The following is an 18422-nucleotide window of genomic DNA, read 5'->3' on the forward strand; positions in this document are numbered from 1 at the left end:
ACACTATCGGAGGCACGGGGCATCACGGAACTGATCATGACACGAAGATAACGATCACTGACAGATGGAGATTTGGCTGTGGGGAATAAAAGGTTAAAGTTCATTTTCACAAAACACCACAGTATAGCCAACCGTGTGCTGTGTTTGGTTCTGCCATTTTTCTGATTTTTGATACAATCTAAAAGCTATAGACCTTTTTCTTGGCTGCTGCATAGAGGGCGCCATAGTGACCAGTGTCATTCGGTAGAATGTTTAGAACTTCCGTTTACAGCATTTACAATCGGTAATTTGCACTCCGAAAATGGGTTTCAATAGTGTATTTAATAGATTACGGAGTGTTTTTGTGACACACAACTTTGAAAGGTGTGTGTTAAAGCCGTTATAATCTGTCAGATGCACTGAAAAAAGTGTTGCATGCAAAACTGTTGCAAACAATTTATTTGTGTTGAATTTAAACAAACTAATTAAATTGAGCAATGTTCAACTTAATTTGTTTAAGTTCAGCCAAAATAAATAGTTTACAACCACTTAACGTAAAAAATTTAGTAAATCCAAGGAATCATCTTTGAATAATATTTTATTTTCAGTGTGTGCTTTAAGCGCAAATGAAAAACGTTCTCCTAGTTCACGTGTCTGCCGTCAGAAATACAGTGTGCGTCTCCCCGGCCTGTCAGCTGTTACACACACACACACGCACGCACGCACGCACGCACGCACGCACGCTCACGCACGCTCACTCACGCTTACTCACGCACGCACACGTGCAATATTTCACTGCATTATAGAGCAAACCAGATTACTGGCATGAAACTTAACAGGTGTGTAAGTCATGCAATTTACAAAATTGACCAATAAAAGTGCATTACTCTACTGACTGATTTGCATGTTGATTCTAATCGCAAGCCGTTTAAGTTTAGTGTGTAGTATTTACCACAGTTTGTGTTTTTATGTCATTTTAAAATGTCACTTTATTTTCACTTTGTCACAGTTATTAAATCAGTGTGTCAGTGGGACAGCACAGTAGGCTATGTGTGTGTGTCAAACATTTTGGTGAATTACATTTGTTTGGGTTGTATATATGTTTGAAAGAAAGAGAAAATGTTGACTTTAGCGATGACAAGGGTCCATTTAAATGGCACTCGTCTGACAACGAGGGGAAAATGACTCACAGCAGTTGTTTTCCATCACATTTAGATCACATTTTTTAAATGAACAGTCCAGAAGGTGGCGCTGATCGACAGCAGTATTAGTTCCAAGATGATAAAAGCAGGTAAAATAGATTAAAACTATCGTTTCAAAGCTGTCCAAATGTGACTGTTTACATGCATCAGCTGCCGACTGGAAGTTCTTAGCATTCTCCTTGCATGTACACGCAAAGCATAATGGATAATTTTGCGTTTTAACAAAAAGGTCTATAGTAAAACATGCCGTTTTCTTCTAAATGGTTACATTAATCGAGTTTGTTATATGTTTTTCCATTAAAGGGCACATAGTTTAACTCTTTTTTATGATTTAATATTAATATTATGGTTCTTCTGAGTGTGCCAGTTTAGGTTCAGTTTAAAACACAGTTCAGATTTTTTTATTATAATGTGTTAAAAAGTGTCATGTTGGGGGCGTGTCCACAGTTCGCTGATTTAGGGGTGTGTTGCTTCACATGTAAATTAGTTTCGGCTTCCTGCCAACGTAACAAGGGGGCGGAGCCAAGAGCTCACCCACTCTGTGTTTGCAACAGAGTCAGACAGGCAGACTGAGAGAAGGAGCAAGAGTGAGAGGATCAGCATTCAGTCCTACATGTACGACTCGGACACAGACCAAGTAGAGAGTACAAAATCATTTGTGTCTTTGTATAGTTTTACAGCCAACTGTGTGCTAGTTTGAAGTGCTGAGCTTGTACATCGAGACTAAGAACCACGCACACTGAATTAACTTTGACTGAGACAAAGTTAAAAAGCCAAAGCCGCGACACGGCACACCAGACACTCTCTGTGGCGTGGCAAAAACATGAAGTGTCCCGAATCGTCGCGGGCAGTCGCCGACTTGAAGCGCCATTGTGTGTATCCTGATAGAAACCTACGTTTAGAATTCAAAAATGCATGGCGCTGCGTCAGCATTGCGCCCCGCAGAGCGGTGCTTCTGGTGTGCGACCTGCAGGCAAGTTTGTTATTTTATTTCCAATACAGAGATGCGCACATGAGGCAACACGCTTGCACTTTTCCAGCTGTACCTAGTTAAGATGACAGGAAGCTTCTGTGATCGCGAGAAATGCAAACGGCTGAAGTATAAGGTAGACGTAATGAAAAGTACACGTTTGAAAACTTAACCAAAGATACAACCAATAATTCCGATTAGAGCGATAATGTGGAGAATATTGCTCTTGTGTTGAGCCCAATGAGCCTTGCATCTAAAAATAGAGCTAGGGTGTTCCTTTAGTGATATCGCTTCGACTCACGCTGAAAATAGCAGACATGAATCAACAAACTGAGGATATGATGGCGCGCCTGCCAATCAATATTGGTGGGCGGGGGGACCGCTCTCCTACGTAAAGTTGCGGTCGATCTGAAAACCGCTCCAATTGGTCCACCGTTTTTTATGTTGTTAAATTTGAAAAAAAAAAGCACTGGGTGTGCTTATATCACCCCGATATGACAGTTTATACACTATACCTACACACGTCTGTCCAAACAGTCTGAAAAGTTTACTCCCTTTAAAGTGGAGTGCTTCATTTACCCTTTATTATGTATACACTGAAAGCTTTATTGTTATTATGATTAACAGGTGTATTATTATAATTGTTCTCTATTTGAAAGTGTATTGTGCTCTTACTTTCTGGTGTTTCTCTCTTTTGCTTTTGTGTACTTCTGTCTATGCTAATCTTAGACATGGAGTGAGGTAAGACTATGATCATTTACTGATATCCTGATAAGATAAAGAGCTTTTATTTTGTTATTTCAGCCAGTTTTTCTGCTGCAGTTTTGCTTCCTACTTCTAAAACAGTATACAGTATATGTGTATTTATAATGATTTAAAATAAAGCATCTATTATAAAGTAATCTTATTGTGAACCTGCACTGTTTGTTTAGGTGATTGAAGTTACTGTTGTTGTTTTTTTGCATTATTTCTTTAACTTTTTGGTTAAATTTGGTAATCTTCTTTATTTCTACAGTGCTTTTACGATGTAGATTGTCAAAGCAGCTTAACAAGAAGAATAATTTAGTTTGTTACATGTCCTAACATCCCTAGAAAAGCCATAAAAGAGTCAACATAAAAGAGTAACATTACCAAGAAAAAATACACCAAGCAATACATTTGTCAGATTTTGAGTTTGAACTACTAAAAACAATAAAAAAGAGCTTTCTGTGCACTGAAACTATCATGGCTTTAGGCTGCAGTGCCTTCGATAGAGACTAACACACACATGCGCACACACACACACACACACACACACACACACACACACACACACACACACACACACACACACACACAGACACACACAGACACACACACAGACACACACAATAAAAATATAATAAGAACGTCAGAAAGAAATGTGATATGATAATTATGAGTTATATTATCAGATCACTTCTGCACAAGCCATACCTCAACCCACAAGTGAAGGTAAAAGATGATCAATTTCGGGATATGACCAAAAATAATTTAAGTCTTAGTAACAACATCTGCTGGTGAGCTTAAACACACACTGAAGTTTAGAAACACACTGAAGTGACCACCGCTTCTCGAAACTACACCCATGTGATTTTTGAGTCTTCAGCAGATCAGAATATTATTATCTGAAGCTTTGGGTGCAGCTTTTTTTTGTTTTTGTTCTCTTTTGTCCTTGCATAAACTTATATTTTTCTGTCAGCGCAATAGCCTGGTGGTTAGCGCGCTGACATATGGTGCAGTAGCACTTCAGAGCGTCCCAAGCTCGAATCCTAGCTTGTTGACATTTCCCGTCCCTACCCCCTCTCTCTGTCCCACTTCGCTTCCTGTCTGAAACACTGTCCTATCCGCTTAATAAAGGAAAAAAGTTCAAATATAAATATTTTAAAAAACAACATTTTTCTATGTGATGCTACAGAATATTATATTTGTGCATATATATTAAATTATTCAGTAACAAAGCCAAATCTGGAGCTAATCTAACAAAATGGTTTACAATAACAATTTAAAAATTAGTAGCTCAAATTTATCTTATAGAAAAATAAAAAAAGAATTTTAAAGATCAAAAATAAGAAAGAGAAAAAAATATATAAAATGGTGAAATTTTGTAGGTTGTATTTTTTCAATATTTTGCTTGATTTTAAATTGTATTATTATCTTTCCATTTCTAAAGATGTTCAATGACTAAAATGTTATTTTTTCATAAATATATCTGTTTAATAAATCTGTTCAAATGCCCCAAAATTTATTACCCATATTCACTGAGAAATGGAAAAAAATATTCATGTTCAAAATGGGCTGTACTCAATTATGCTGAGCGTAGTATACTGATGGTATAAAGTTCGCCAAAGGGTTTCCTGTGGTATGCGCTCTACTTCCTAATTCACACCGAGTCTCATTCAGTCTGTTTTCTCACACTCGCTGTAATGGAGTTGTTTGTCTTCATTGTTTTTCAGCTCCTCGTGGAGGTTCAGACTCACAGTAAGTGATTTATTTGGAATGAAAACAGAATGTTTACATTTGTGAGGAAATGTTTAATTGCCTAAATTTTTTATTTAACTTAAGCATCAGCATGTTTGATCTGTACATTTAATTATGAACTATGGCATACCTGACAGACTCAAAGAGCATTACTTTATACATGTGATCAACACCTGTCATTTCTTTCTTTTTTTTTTTAAACCAACATAAGATATTGTAATATTGCAAAAATATTGTAATATTATTTTACTTGTAAATATTGTCAATCATATGTCATGCTTGATCTTTTCTAAAACCTCTTACTGTATGTATATGTTCAGGTGTCAAAGTTATATTGCAAGTATTTAATTGCTGTTCTTTGTTATAAACTGTTATTGAAGCATTGTTAATAACTGTAGGTTATTTTATTTTAACAGACACACTTCAGAAACCCTTCATCTATGTTAGTGAAAATGAGGATCAGCTCAGCGTAGTCTGTGAAATACCAGCTTCAGCCACAGCTGATGTGTCCTGTAATTTCTACACTGGAGATGGTGCTCTTCAGTACAGCCGTGACTCTCAGTGGAGTTCATCTAGAGAGCAACAACTTTGTATGTTTTATCAAAATCTCAGTGATCTCTTGAGAAGATCAGGAAACATCAGACATTTGAGCTGTGATTATTCACTCAAGACTAAACCTGACATCAGATCTCCACACAGTGACACATACACACTCAGAGGTATGATTTTATTACTAGTGCATATAAGAGTTTTCTAGTGTGAGAAAATATTTTTTATACCATAAAGCAAAGACAACAAATTAAAATAATTTTCGTCATATATTTTGTCTGTTTAGTCAGATCAGTGTGTTTCCCCTGACATGCTAAATCGCCACTCATTGCATTCTATGTCTGAGAAGTGAAGTGCTATTTTAGTTACCTGGTGATCGTCTGCAGTTGTTGTTGCGTGTGTCTGTGGCGTGAGTTGCCTTTTACACAGAATGAATGAAGGTCTTTTTGTGACAAACTTTAAACCACACACAGTGACTTTACCAAAAGAACACCTAATACATTTATAGAGGAAGGAAGAGTCTCTAGAGCTGGCCAGATGAAAATATGTCAGAAGTACACCATGTCTGACACATTTCTACAGTAAAGGTCTTTTTCTGTTTCAGTGTAAAATACCTAGTAAGGTGACGAGGAGAGAATCTGTGCAAATGTAAATTATATAATATTTTTTAAAAACATTCTGTAAGTTTTTGGTGGGTTTTTCCTGTTCTGCAGCTCTAGTTAAAGCTACTGTACAGTATTTAACTTAGTCAACTTGTGTGTAATAAATAAAACTGCATTGTAGCCAGAGAAACTTCATATTTACAGTTTCCAGTTTGCGTATACATATGTTTTTTTCTTAATTAAGTTTTAAAAACATGTATGCGAATAGTATGTTGTGTTTGACAGACCTGAAACTTTACCAAACTTTGCTTTGATAAAATGACACTCTATTATTCTGATAATCGCCTCTACAGTTTCAACACCAAACACCACTCCACACTTGACTACAGCAGCCAAGAAAACCTGTGAGTTTATACGTCTAAAATCCTTTATCTTTCTACTACAGCCAATACATATAATCAAAAGGTCTTTTTTTTAAGCTCAATCTCCAAAAGGTTCCCTGGTTTATTTAGCATCAGCTCTAAAATCCACTCCTGAAACCACAACATACTGTACAGTGCAAATAATAAGCCAAACCTTTTTTTTAGTAATCACTCTGACTTTAACTTATAAACGTATATGTTAGGGCTGCTTATTTAGTTTCGGCCTCGATATCGCAATGTGTGCATTCGCAATATTCATGTCACAGAGTCTGCAATGTGGAGTCATAGTTGACCAGTAGTCACAGTTGAAAATGAACAAAAGCACATGGTTTATGGTTGCACTATGCAGTGACTTCACATTGTTACCAAAAATGTCATCATTTGCATGCATTTTCTAAGGTCCATGTAAGCGTTTTAAGCCAGTTTAAAGCATTCAGGCACAATAAATTATAATGTTTGCAACTTTTAAGAAAGATTGTTTGAACACAGTCCAATACAATAGAGACTATCATTTTTTTTCCCCAACTTTTTTTTTACCTGAATACTAATACACTCCCAGAAAAATACAAAAGCATTGTTTATTTTATTTGTATTTTTCCTCTACTGTATTCATCAATGCTTGTTATTGGTTTATTATAGTTTACAGTATGCAGATGCTCTTCAAAATCATTTCAATTACTCCAAAAGTTTTATTTTTTCCCCCAAATACAGCCATTCAATTAATCTGAGTGAGTGAATTTATACTCAATATCACAACGTGTATTGCAGAAAAATTAAATATTGCAATGTCAATTTATTTCAATATCGTGCAGCCATAGTAAATTTCATACAACATGTTCTGTATATGCTTTAATTCTCATAAATGCTTTCATATCATATGCAAATGAATTACATTAGTTAATTTGGGATCCAACCTCCACTTTCTAATTGCCTTAAAATGTTTAGTTTAGTACAACATAAAGATATATGAGCTTTTCTTAAGGCAAATGTCCTTGTGCCATTTAAACAGAAAAGCTCACTCCAAAAGCTAATTAATTTCAGCATCAGCATGTTTGACCTGTACATTTTAATACGAACTGTGGCTTTTCTGACATATTCAAAGAGCATTACTTTATATATGTGATCAACAGCTGTCATTTTTAGATATTTTTTTTAAACCAACATAAGTGAAAAATATTGTAATATTATTTTACTTGTAAATATTGTCAATGGGATGCAATGATTGATCTGATACAAAAGAAACTACGTGTATCTTCAGGTGTCATTAAAGAGTTTAGTATTTAATTGCTGTTCTTTGTTATAAACTGTTATTGAAGCATTGTTAATAACGGTGGGTTATTTCACTTTAACAGACAGACTTCAGAAACCCTTTATCACTGTTAGTGAATATGAGGATCAGCTCAGCATATCATGTGAAATACCAGCTTCAGCCACAGCTGATGTGTCCTGTAATCTCTACACTGGAGATGGGGCTCTTCTGAACAGCCGTGACTCTCAGTGGAGTTCATCTGGAGATCATCATCTTTGTATGTTTTATCAAACTCTCAGTGATCTCTTGAGAAGATCAGGAAACATCAGAAAGTTGAGCTGTGATTATTCACTCAAGACTAAACCTGACATCAGATCTCCACACAGTGACCTATACACACTCAGAGGTATGATTAAATTACTCTGCAGTTTGTTGTTGCGTGTGTTTGTGGCGTGAGTTGCCTTTTACACAGAATGAATGAAGGTCTTTTTGTGACAAATGCTAAACCACACACAGTGACTTTACCAAAAAACCACCTAATACATTTATAGAGGAAGGAAGAGTCTCTAGAGTTGGTCAGATGAAAAGTTGAATAGATATCAGAGGTAGACACGGGTCTGAAACATCTATACAGTAAAGTTTTTTCTGTCTCAATTCTAAATTCATAGTATGGTGACAAGGAAAGAATCTGTCCAAATGTGCAAGTAATTTGTAAAATATTTTAAATGTTCTCTGTAAGCTCTTGCTAGATTATTCCTGTTCTGCAGCTCTAGTTAAAGCTACAGTATTTAACTTAGTCAACTTGTCTAAGTTAGTCAATAAAAGTAAAAAAAAAAAAACAACAACAACTGCATTACAGCCTTAGAAACTTTACACTTACAGTTTCAAGTTTGCGTATGCATTTAGTTCCCCTTCGGATGGGGAACTCCAATGCTATGTGGAAACTTCCACTATGGGGATTTCGTCAGAAACCAATCATCTGAAAGAGTATAAAAATGGGTGAGCCCGCTCCCCGGGTGAGCCCACTCACTCCACGCTGCCCCTCCGCTGGCACGTCAGCGATCGTTCGGGTGGGACCACTTGTGGGGGGTCTGCCTGCCTGGTTAGTGCAGGCCAGCCCATCGCAATGGCTCATTCGTACGATTAGACTCGGCTATACAGTGATACAGTTTGCGAAATGGCCTCCCAGGTTCACGGGCGTGTATTTCACCAGGGTCAGCCCTGTCTTAGTTTATTATAGTTTACAGTAGCAAATGCTCTACAAAATCAACCCAATTACTCCAAAAGTATATGTTTTCCCCAAATCCAGCCATTCAAGTACTCTGAGTGAATAAATTATACTCAATATTGCGATGTCTGTATCACAGAAAAATTAAATAATGCAATGCCAATTTTTCAGTATTGTGCAGCCATAGTATGTCATACAACATGTTCTGTATATGCTTAAATTCTCACAAATGCTTTCATATACTATGCAAATTAATTGCATTAGTTCATTTGGGATCCAACCTCCACTTTTTTAAATTACCTTACAATGTTTAGTACAACATAAAGACATATAAGCCTTTAAGACAAATGTCCTTTTTAATTACAATGTTTGATGTTCTTGTTGTAGCTTCAACAGAAATGCTCACTCCAAAAGCTTCACCAACAGACTGTGAGTAAAGTTTAGTGTTCAACTGAAACTTAAAAAAAATATTCTTTTATAGTGTTTGTTGAAATGTTGAGTTTCTTTTTAGCAACAGTTATGCTGTGATTTCCACAACTAAAACCTCAATGACCCTCAACCCTATAATTTAAAAAAATCAATAAATTAGAAAGCAGTTTCTTAAAATGATTTCAATTTTAAATCCAACTAACATTTTTCTGACTGCAGTTTTAACTACGAAGTTGACTAAAAAAATATCAGAAACAGAAAGATGTTTAATTCAAACATGCACCTGACAATATTATGTGGTATCATAGATTATTTTAAAACTCATATGCTGCAATATCAACTTCTGTTTCAACAGCAAAGTCCACTCCAAAAGCTTCACCAACAGACCCAGAGAAAAGTGAGTAAAGATTAGTTTAATTCCAACACACACCTGACAATACAATTATTCTTTCATAATGTCAATTAAAACTCATATGTTGTACGTTCAATCATCCTGCAACCCAAGATTTTATTTCTATGGTATTATTCTCTGTATGACTTCATTCTCATATAATCTCACTACTTTTTATGCACACAAAAATGTAAAAACAAATTCACATGCAGTTTGTTGTTGCGTGTGTCTGTGGCGTGAGTTGCCTTTTACACAGAATGAATGAAGGTCTTTTTGTGACAAATGCTAAACCACACACAGTGACTTTACCAAAAAACCACCTAATACATTTATAGAGGAAGGAAGAGTCTCTAGAGTTGGTCAGATGAAAAGTTGAATAGATATCAGAGGTAGACACGGGTCTGAAACATCTATACAGTAAAGTTTTTTCTGTCTCAATTCTAAATTCATAGTATGGTGACAAGGAAAGAATCTGTCCAAATGTGCAAGTAATTTGTAAAATATTTTAAATGTTCTCTGTAAGCTCTTGCTAGATTATTCCTGTTCTGCAGCTCTAGTTAAAGCTACAGTATTTAACTTAGTCAACTTGTCTAAGTTAGTCAATAAAAGTAAAAAAAAAAAAAACAACAACAACTGCATTACAGCCTTAGAAACTTTACACTTACAGTTTCAAGTTTGCGTATGCATTTAGTTCCCCTTCGGATGGGGAACTCCAATGCTATGTGGAAACTTCCACTATGGGGATTTCGTCAGAAACCAATCATCTGAAAGAGTATAAAAATGGGTGAGCCCGCTCCCCGGGTGAGCCCACTCACTCCACGCTGCCCCTCCGCTGGCACGTCAGCGATCGTTCGGGTGGGACCACTTGTGGGGGGTCTGCCTGCCTGGTTAGTGCAGGCCAGCCCATCGCAATGGCTCATTCGTACGATTAGACTCGGCTATACAGTGATACAGTTTGCGAAATGGCCTCCCAGGTTCACGGGCGTGTATTTCACCAGGTCCAGCCCTGTCTTAGTTTATTATAGTTTACAGTAGCAAATGCTCTACAAAATCAACCCAATTACTCCAAAAGTATATGTTTTCCCCAAATCCAGCCATTCAAGTACTCTGAGTGAATAAATTATACTCAATATTGCGATGTCTGTATCACAGAAAAATTAAATAATGCAATGCCAATTTTTCAGTATTGTGCAGCCATAGTATGTCATACAACATGTTCTGTATATGCTTAAATTCTCACAAATGCTTTCATATACTATGCAAATTAATTGCATTAGTTCATTTGGGATCCAACCTCCACTTTTTTAAATTACCTTACAATGTTTAGTACAACATAAAGACATATAAGCCTTTAAGACAAATGTCCTTTTTAATTACAATGTTTGATGTTCTTGTTGTAGCTTCAACAGAAATGCTCACTCCAAAAGCTTCACCAACAGACTGTGAGTAAAGTTTAGTGTTCAACTGAAACTTAAAAAAAATATTCTTTTATAGTGTTTGTTGAAATGTTGAGTTTCTTTTTAGCAACAGTTATGCTGTGATTTCCACAACTAAAACCTCAATGACCCTCAACCCTATAATTTAAAAAAATCAATAAATTAGAAAGCAGTTTCTTAAAATGATTTCAATTTTAAATCCAACTAACATTTTTCTGACTGCAGTTTTAACTACGAAGTTGACTAAAAAAATATCAGAAACAGAAAGATGTTTAATTCAAACATGCACCTGACAATATTATGTGGTATCATAGATTATTTTAAAACTCATATGCTGCAATATCAACTTCTGTTTCAACAGCAAAGTCCACTCCAAAAGCTTCACCAACAGACCCAGAGAAAAGTGAGTAAAGATTAGTTTAATTCCAACACACACCTGACAATACAATTATTCTTTCATAATGTCAATTAAAACTCATATGTTGTACGTTCAATCATCCTGCAACCCAAGATTTTATTTCTATGGTATTATTCTCTGTATGACTTCATTCTCATATAATCTCACTACTTTTTATGCACACAAAAATGTAAAAACAAATTCACATGCATGTACTCTGCATTAAATACTACATTTTCACAAGATTTTATGAAATAAATAAGCCTGAGTTAGACTGCCCAGAAATTAAATAATTAACTAATGATTGAACAGAGGGCGGTGGCACAGGTGGAACACGGTGGCTCAGTGGTTAGCACTTACAGAGACCAATAAGTTCACAAGAAGGTCGCTGGTTCAAGTCCCGGCTGGGCCAGTTGGTGCATCTGTGTGGAGTTTGCATGTTCTGCCTGTTTTGTGAGGGTTTGCTCTGGGTGCTTTGTTTTCCCTCCCAGTCCACATTGTATTGAACTAAATTGTATAGTGTATGTGTGTGAATGACAGTGTATGGATGTTTCCCAGTACTGGGCTGCAGCTGGAAAGGCATCCACTGTGTAAAACATATGCTGGATAAGTTGGTGGTTCATTCCACTGTGGCAACCCCTGATGAATAAAGGGACTAAGCCGAAGGAAAATAAGTGAATGAATGAATAATTGAACAGAGCTAAAGTAGCATGGAATTGTTACCATGTTAAAGGGGGTGAAAGGATGGTGTTTAAAGTGCCTTTTCAAATGAGAGTCTCTGCAAAAACTGCAAACAAAAATCAATAATTAGGAAAAAAATCCACACTGATTTAATAAAATTATTGCACAAATGTTTGCCATTAAATTTAATGACAGGTCGTCCTTTCACATCCACTTGAATTTTCAGTACCATGGACAGAGCAAACTTCACTGTTAGCATACGTTTTTGGGCAGAAAAGGTCTAAATAACTCTGGGAACTTCTTTTTGACAACAATTTTCTTAAAGGTACAAACGCAGGTTACACTATAAAAAATGTTGGGTTCCAACATAAATTAACTTAAACATTTTTACAAATCTAAGTGGATTGAACATAAAACAATTAAGTTGTCCAAAAAGAGAACTCATTTGAACAAGCAGCAAAAGTCATTTTGTGAGTGCGTGTTGCCATCCGAAAAGTTTTCAGAAAGACTACTACCTCATCAAAAGGAGGAGATTTTTTTGTGAGATTTTAAGTTTTGAGTCTATGTGTGATCATGCCATAAGCCTTGATCATGATTCAGATTTTCTCTGAAGGCCACCGTGTTGGAGGAGTAGAGAAACTTTCTTCATCAGAATCAGTATCAAAGTTAATCAATTTTGTTTTGATGATATGGGTGCAAAATATATATTTTTACAAATATTTTGTTTATTTCATTACTTGGCTTTGGTGTGGAATATTTTGTGACTTCAATGAATTTATAGTGGATTTTTTTCTGTCAATGAAAACTAGGACAAGTCTGACTTGTAAGAATCATTAAAGCTGAATTAAAACAAATGTCATAACAAATGGAAAATGTTTTTGGACAAAATGTGATCAGTGGTGACAATTTTTTATGTGTATTATGTCTCACCGTTATATATACACTAACAGCTAAATTGAAAAATTGAACAGTTGAATGCCTGTAGTATTTCATCAGACACAGTTTGATACTGTTGATTCTGTTTTCACAGTAGCCTTCACTTCTCATTTCACCCCACAGACTGAAACAAGTAAGCCTATTTGACTTTTTTTTTTATTTTATTTTTTTTTTTTTTTACAAGAGATCATAAAATCTGTCTTCAATGTTTAAAAAAAAAACCCATTATTTTCTGACTGGTATCAGCTAAACACTGATCGATTATCGTTATAGTTCAGTTTTTGTTCTTGGGTTGATCATTCACTCACAACACAAAACTGATATTCTGAATATTTCCACACACTAAAACAAACGTTGAAATGTACTCCTCTCAATCATAACAAGCAATTATTAATAGTTATTCTGTTACTGTACCAAAAGCATGGATTGACACTTATATCAAGTCAATTAAACCTTGATTGAATCATTATTTGTTCTTTTTACAGACCTAGAGTATTTCTGTCTGAGCTCTGTCTGATCTATTGGTGCTGCTTTACAAGTAAGTACAATCTGTAAAGTTGTATATAAACTGAACCCATATGAACATATTATAACAATAAAATCTGTATTTCTACAGGTTCTGATGACGTTCTCACAAAAATTATTAATTCACCTCCTTTTAATGTCAAAACATCATCTTTACTTCTTCAATTTATGCACTGCTATTGCGTTTTAATATTATTCTAAGATTAGGTATAGATTTTTTTATATTACAAACATTTTCTAAATTGTTTATATATTTTGTAATGCACATTAATTAACTGTGTGGATTTATTTAAACTTGCATCATATGATCAATTACTTTGCATTATTTTGTCTAGCATCAATTTTATTGTATTATTTTAATTAATTTTATTATTTTAACTAATATTATTGTATATATTGAGATTTGTATGAGGTGAAAAGTTTGTCTTATATTACCTACAAAGTCCATTCTTACACATTTGTGTATTGTGTTTTTCTGTCATTTGTATGTAATTTTTACAAAGTTTGATGATTTTAAACCATGTACAAAACTGATTAACAACAAAACTCAATAGAAAGTTCATAATAAATAGGAAAAAAATCCGACTTTTACATTGATGTTGGTTCAGACATATATTTTTTTGTTATTGCTGCAATATTTCACTTCATGTGTGTAGTGCCAAATTTTTTATTTTAAATGTGAAGTTTTTATTTGTAGAGCCTATTATACAATCATAATATGCACTATCCTGTTACAATAAGTTTAAAAAAAGTCACAAAAACCCAACACTGTAAGGATGGCTATATCTCTCCATAATATTAAACCCTGAAAACTGTTATGGGACTCCACACGAGACAAGACCACGAGAATGGTCAGGCACTAAAACAATAAACTTTCTAATCTGAGAAGAAGATCAGCTAGGAAACCAGTTGTTCAGGTTGTCTCAATCATGCATCCTGAGCCCCCCTCTTTGCCCTGGACTTTACCTTCTCCACCAGAGCAGCTCCACACAGAATGTCTAAGTTTTTAATATGGTGTATCTTGTGGCTTTATATTCAATTTGGTGTCATTTTAAATGTCTCTGTGTGATTGGTAAAGTGGTCCTAATTTTACTGTAATATTATATATCTCCCTTATATTAGTTAATTTGGGTTTTGACTTTGATAAGATCTTTGCCAGGTGCTCCACTCCAGGGGAAATGGTCCTTACATCAACTCATGACCAGGCAAGAGTCTTGGTGAAGCTTTTATTGTCTTGAATTCAGGGTGAATTGAGTATTTAAGGGAAATGTGCAGAAGTGTCTGTGCAGAAGTCTTGAGCTCTGCATCAGGACTTATATGCTGCAATGTTTTTTCTACATGTATCTTTGGGTAATTGATGTTGTACACTCTAAATAGGCTTATTTTGTTTAATTTTGTTAATTGAAATGGAAATTCTTTGCCTGACAAATAAATGTAAAATTTTTGTTTAAGTCAAATATCTCCTGAAATCTTTTAAATCTAGTAGATTGTTTAGGCTGATGTTTCCGCAGCCTACGTCCAGGATTAGTCATACACTCAGGCTCAATAGATGGAGCATAGGCACAGCATTAGAGACCTGTTGATCTCTGACAATCACTGACTTAGTATGATATAATCTAGGGACTAAATCAAACTTTCTTTAAGTATGTGCAAGCATGGGGTGGCCTATTATTCCTTAAAAAATTTGCTTATCTTCTATCTAAGAACCAGAACTGGCGAGGATGTGTCCGTGAGCAGATGTAACTGGCCAGCATACTGACTCTAAATGACTTCGGGTAAACGATGAAGCATTAACTGAAAATAAGGATTCAGTAGGTTAATCAATCTAAATTAGACCTACTCACAACCTATAAGGTAATCAGCTTGAATTAGATGAATCTAAATTTAAATTATAATAAATTAAAATTCGGAGTTGGAAACAAATTAAAATAAATTATAACAAATAAAAATATTTATTTTCACAAGTGCTAAAAAGGCTTACACGCATTTAACCTTCACAAATGCTGTCAGTTCCATCATAGGACTAATAGATGGACCCTTACAACAGTAATTGTTTTTGGTAATTACACTTGTTAAAATAAGTCCTGTTTTTTGGGGTTTTTTATGAGGCAATTACATTTTTAAAAGGTCAAAAACAAAAACACAATCTAAACACCACAAGAACTTATTTAGGCACATATATATATCAGAGTCAGAATCAGTTTTATTGCCAAGTGTGCTTCACACACACAAGGAATTTGTTTTGGCTACAGAAGCTTCCAGTGTACATAAAGTGACAAGTGACAACACAAAATAAATCTGAAAAAATAAAATAATAATAATAAAAAATGATAAACATTAAACAGATGCGGTTAGTGAAGAAACCTGGATGTTGAGTTGTATGTACAGATTGTTATAAATATACAGGTTATAAGGTGCTGTGTACAAGTGCGAATGTAGAGAGTATTGCATTGTATATTGATATAAGGTGCTGTGTACAAGTGCGTATGAGAAAGTATTGCACATATTTATTGCACAGTAGGGGAATATTTAACTGTTCATAAGGTAGACAGCCTGAGGAAAGAAACTTTTCCTGTGTGTGGCTGTTTTTGTGCTTGGTGCTCTGAAGCGCCGACCAGACGGTAACAGTTCGAACAGGTAATGTGCTGGGTGTGAGGCGTCCAGAGTGATTTTGCGAGCCCTTTTACTCACTCTGGAAGAGTACAGTTCTTGAAGTGTAGGAAGGGTTGTGCCAGTGATTCGTTCAGCAGTCCGGACTATTCGCTGTAGTCTACGGCGGTCGGTTTTGGCAGCTGAGCCGAACCAGACGGTGATTTAAGTGCAGAGGGTGGATTGGATGACAGCTGAGTAGAACTGTACGAGTAGCTCCTGTGGCAGGTTGAACTTCCTCAGCTGACGAAGGAAGTACAGTCTCTGCTGGGCTTTCTTCACAATAGTCTATATGAATGTCCCACTTCAGATCCTGAGAGATGGTGGTGCCCAGGAACCTGAATGACTCTACTGCAGCCACAATGCTGTTCATGACGGTGAGTGGGGGGAGTGCAGGGGGGTTTCTCCTGAAGTCCACTATCATCTCCACTGTTTTGAGCGTGTTCAGCTCCAGGTTGTTGTATCTGCACCATAACGCCAGCCGCTCCACCTCCTGTCTGTATGCAGACTCGTCACTGTTCTGGATGAGGCCGATAACAGTAGTGTCGTCTGCAAACTTAATGAGTTTGATGGAGGGGTCTTTTGCAGTGCAGTCGTTGGTGTACAAGGAGAAGAGCAGTGGAGAAAGAACACATCCCTGGGGGGCACCAGTGCTGATGGTACGGCTGTCGGATGTGATTTTGTCCATTCTGACTAGCTGTTGTCTATCTGTCAGAAAGCTGGTGATCCATTGACAGACAGAGCTAGGGACAGAGAGCTGGGTCAGTTTGTACTCAAGCAGTGATGGGACGATGGTGTTAAAGGCAGAACTGAAGTCCACAAACAGAATCCTTGCGTAGTTCCCTGGTTTGTCCAGATGTTGTAGGGTATAATGCAGTCCCATGTTGACTGCATCATCCACAGACCGGTTTGCTCTATAGGCGAACTGCAGGGGGTCCAGCAGGGGTCCAGTGATGTCCTTCAGATATGCTAGCACCAGTCTTTCAAATGACTTCATGGCCACAGATGTTAAGGCCACAGGTCTGTAGTAATTGAGTCCTGTGATCTTTGATCTTTGGATCTCGGGATTGGGATGATAGTGGAGCGCTTAAAGCAGGATGGAACTTTGCGCTGTTCCAGTGATCTATTGAAGATATGTGAGAAAATGGGAGCCAGCTGGTCAGCGCAGGTTCTCAGACAGGCTGGTGAGACACCATCTGGCCCTGGTGCTTTCCTTCTCTTCTGTTTACTGAAGATCTGACGCACATTATTCTCACTGATCTAAAGAGCAGGGGGGGAGAGGAAGATGGCTGGAGGTGTTGATGGCTGTGTAGGGCGATGGTCCGGGCTGTGTTGATGTGGTATTGATGGCCGTGTAGGGAGATGGTCCGGGCTGTGTTGATGTGGTGTTGATGGCTGTGTAGGGAGATGGTCCGGGCTGTGTTGATGTGGAATTGATGGCCGTGTAGGGAGATGGTCCGGGCTGTGTTGATGTGGTGTTGATGGCTGTGTAGGGAGATGGTCCAGGCTGTATTGATGTGGTGTTGATGGCTGTGTAGGGAGATGGTCCAGGCTGTGTTGATGTGGTGTTGATGGCTGTGTAGGGAGATGGTCCGGGCTGTGTTGATGTGGTGTTGATGGCTGTGTAGGGAGATGGTCCGGGCGGGTGTGAGGTGTCTGGTCATAGGTGTCAAACCTACAGTAGAACATATTCAGCTCGTTTGCAATATGTTTATTGCTGTCGATACTGGGGGACGGTGTCCTGTAATTAGTGAAATCTTTTAAGCCTCTCCACACTGATGCAGGGTCGTTAGCTAAAAACTGGTTTTGCAGCTTTTTGTATAAAATATATATATTTATACCATTTTTTTTCTTATTTGTGCCGTCAAAGTCAACAATGCACATTAGGTAAGTACATGTAATTAAGTAAGATTCCTCAGTGGTTAAATGAACAGTACACTGAATGTAAAAAGTAAACCTTAAAATCAAGCATAATCATACATATGAGGACGGGCAGCATTTTGCACCACTTTTGCAGAAAAACCCACATGATGCAGAACTCTGATAAATCAGTGGGATTATAATTTTTTTAATCAGAGAATTAATTAACTTTATTACTCAATTGAGTTTTTTTTTTACTGTCAATAAGATTGTCTGTAGATTGACTGAACATTATGAAATTAAATTGTATATAAAGCAGAAATTTGTGTATATGTATATATGTATATATATATATATATATATATATATATATATATATATATATATATATATATATATATATATATATATATATATG

This window comes from Danio aesculapii, chromosome 11 (genome assembly GCF_903798145.1).
Source record: "Danio aesculapii chromosome 11, fDanAes4.1, whole genome shotgun sequence".
In the NCBI taxonomy this organism is placed as follows: Eukaryota; Metazoa; Chordata; class Actinopteri; order Cypriniformes; family Danionidae; genus Danio; species Danio aesculapii.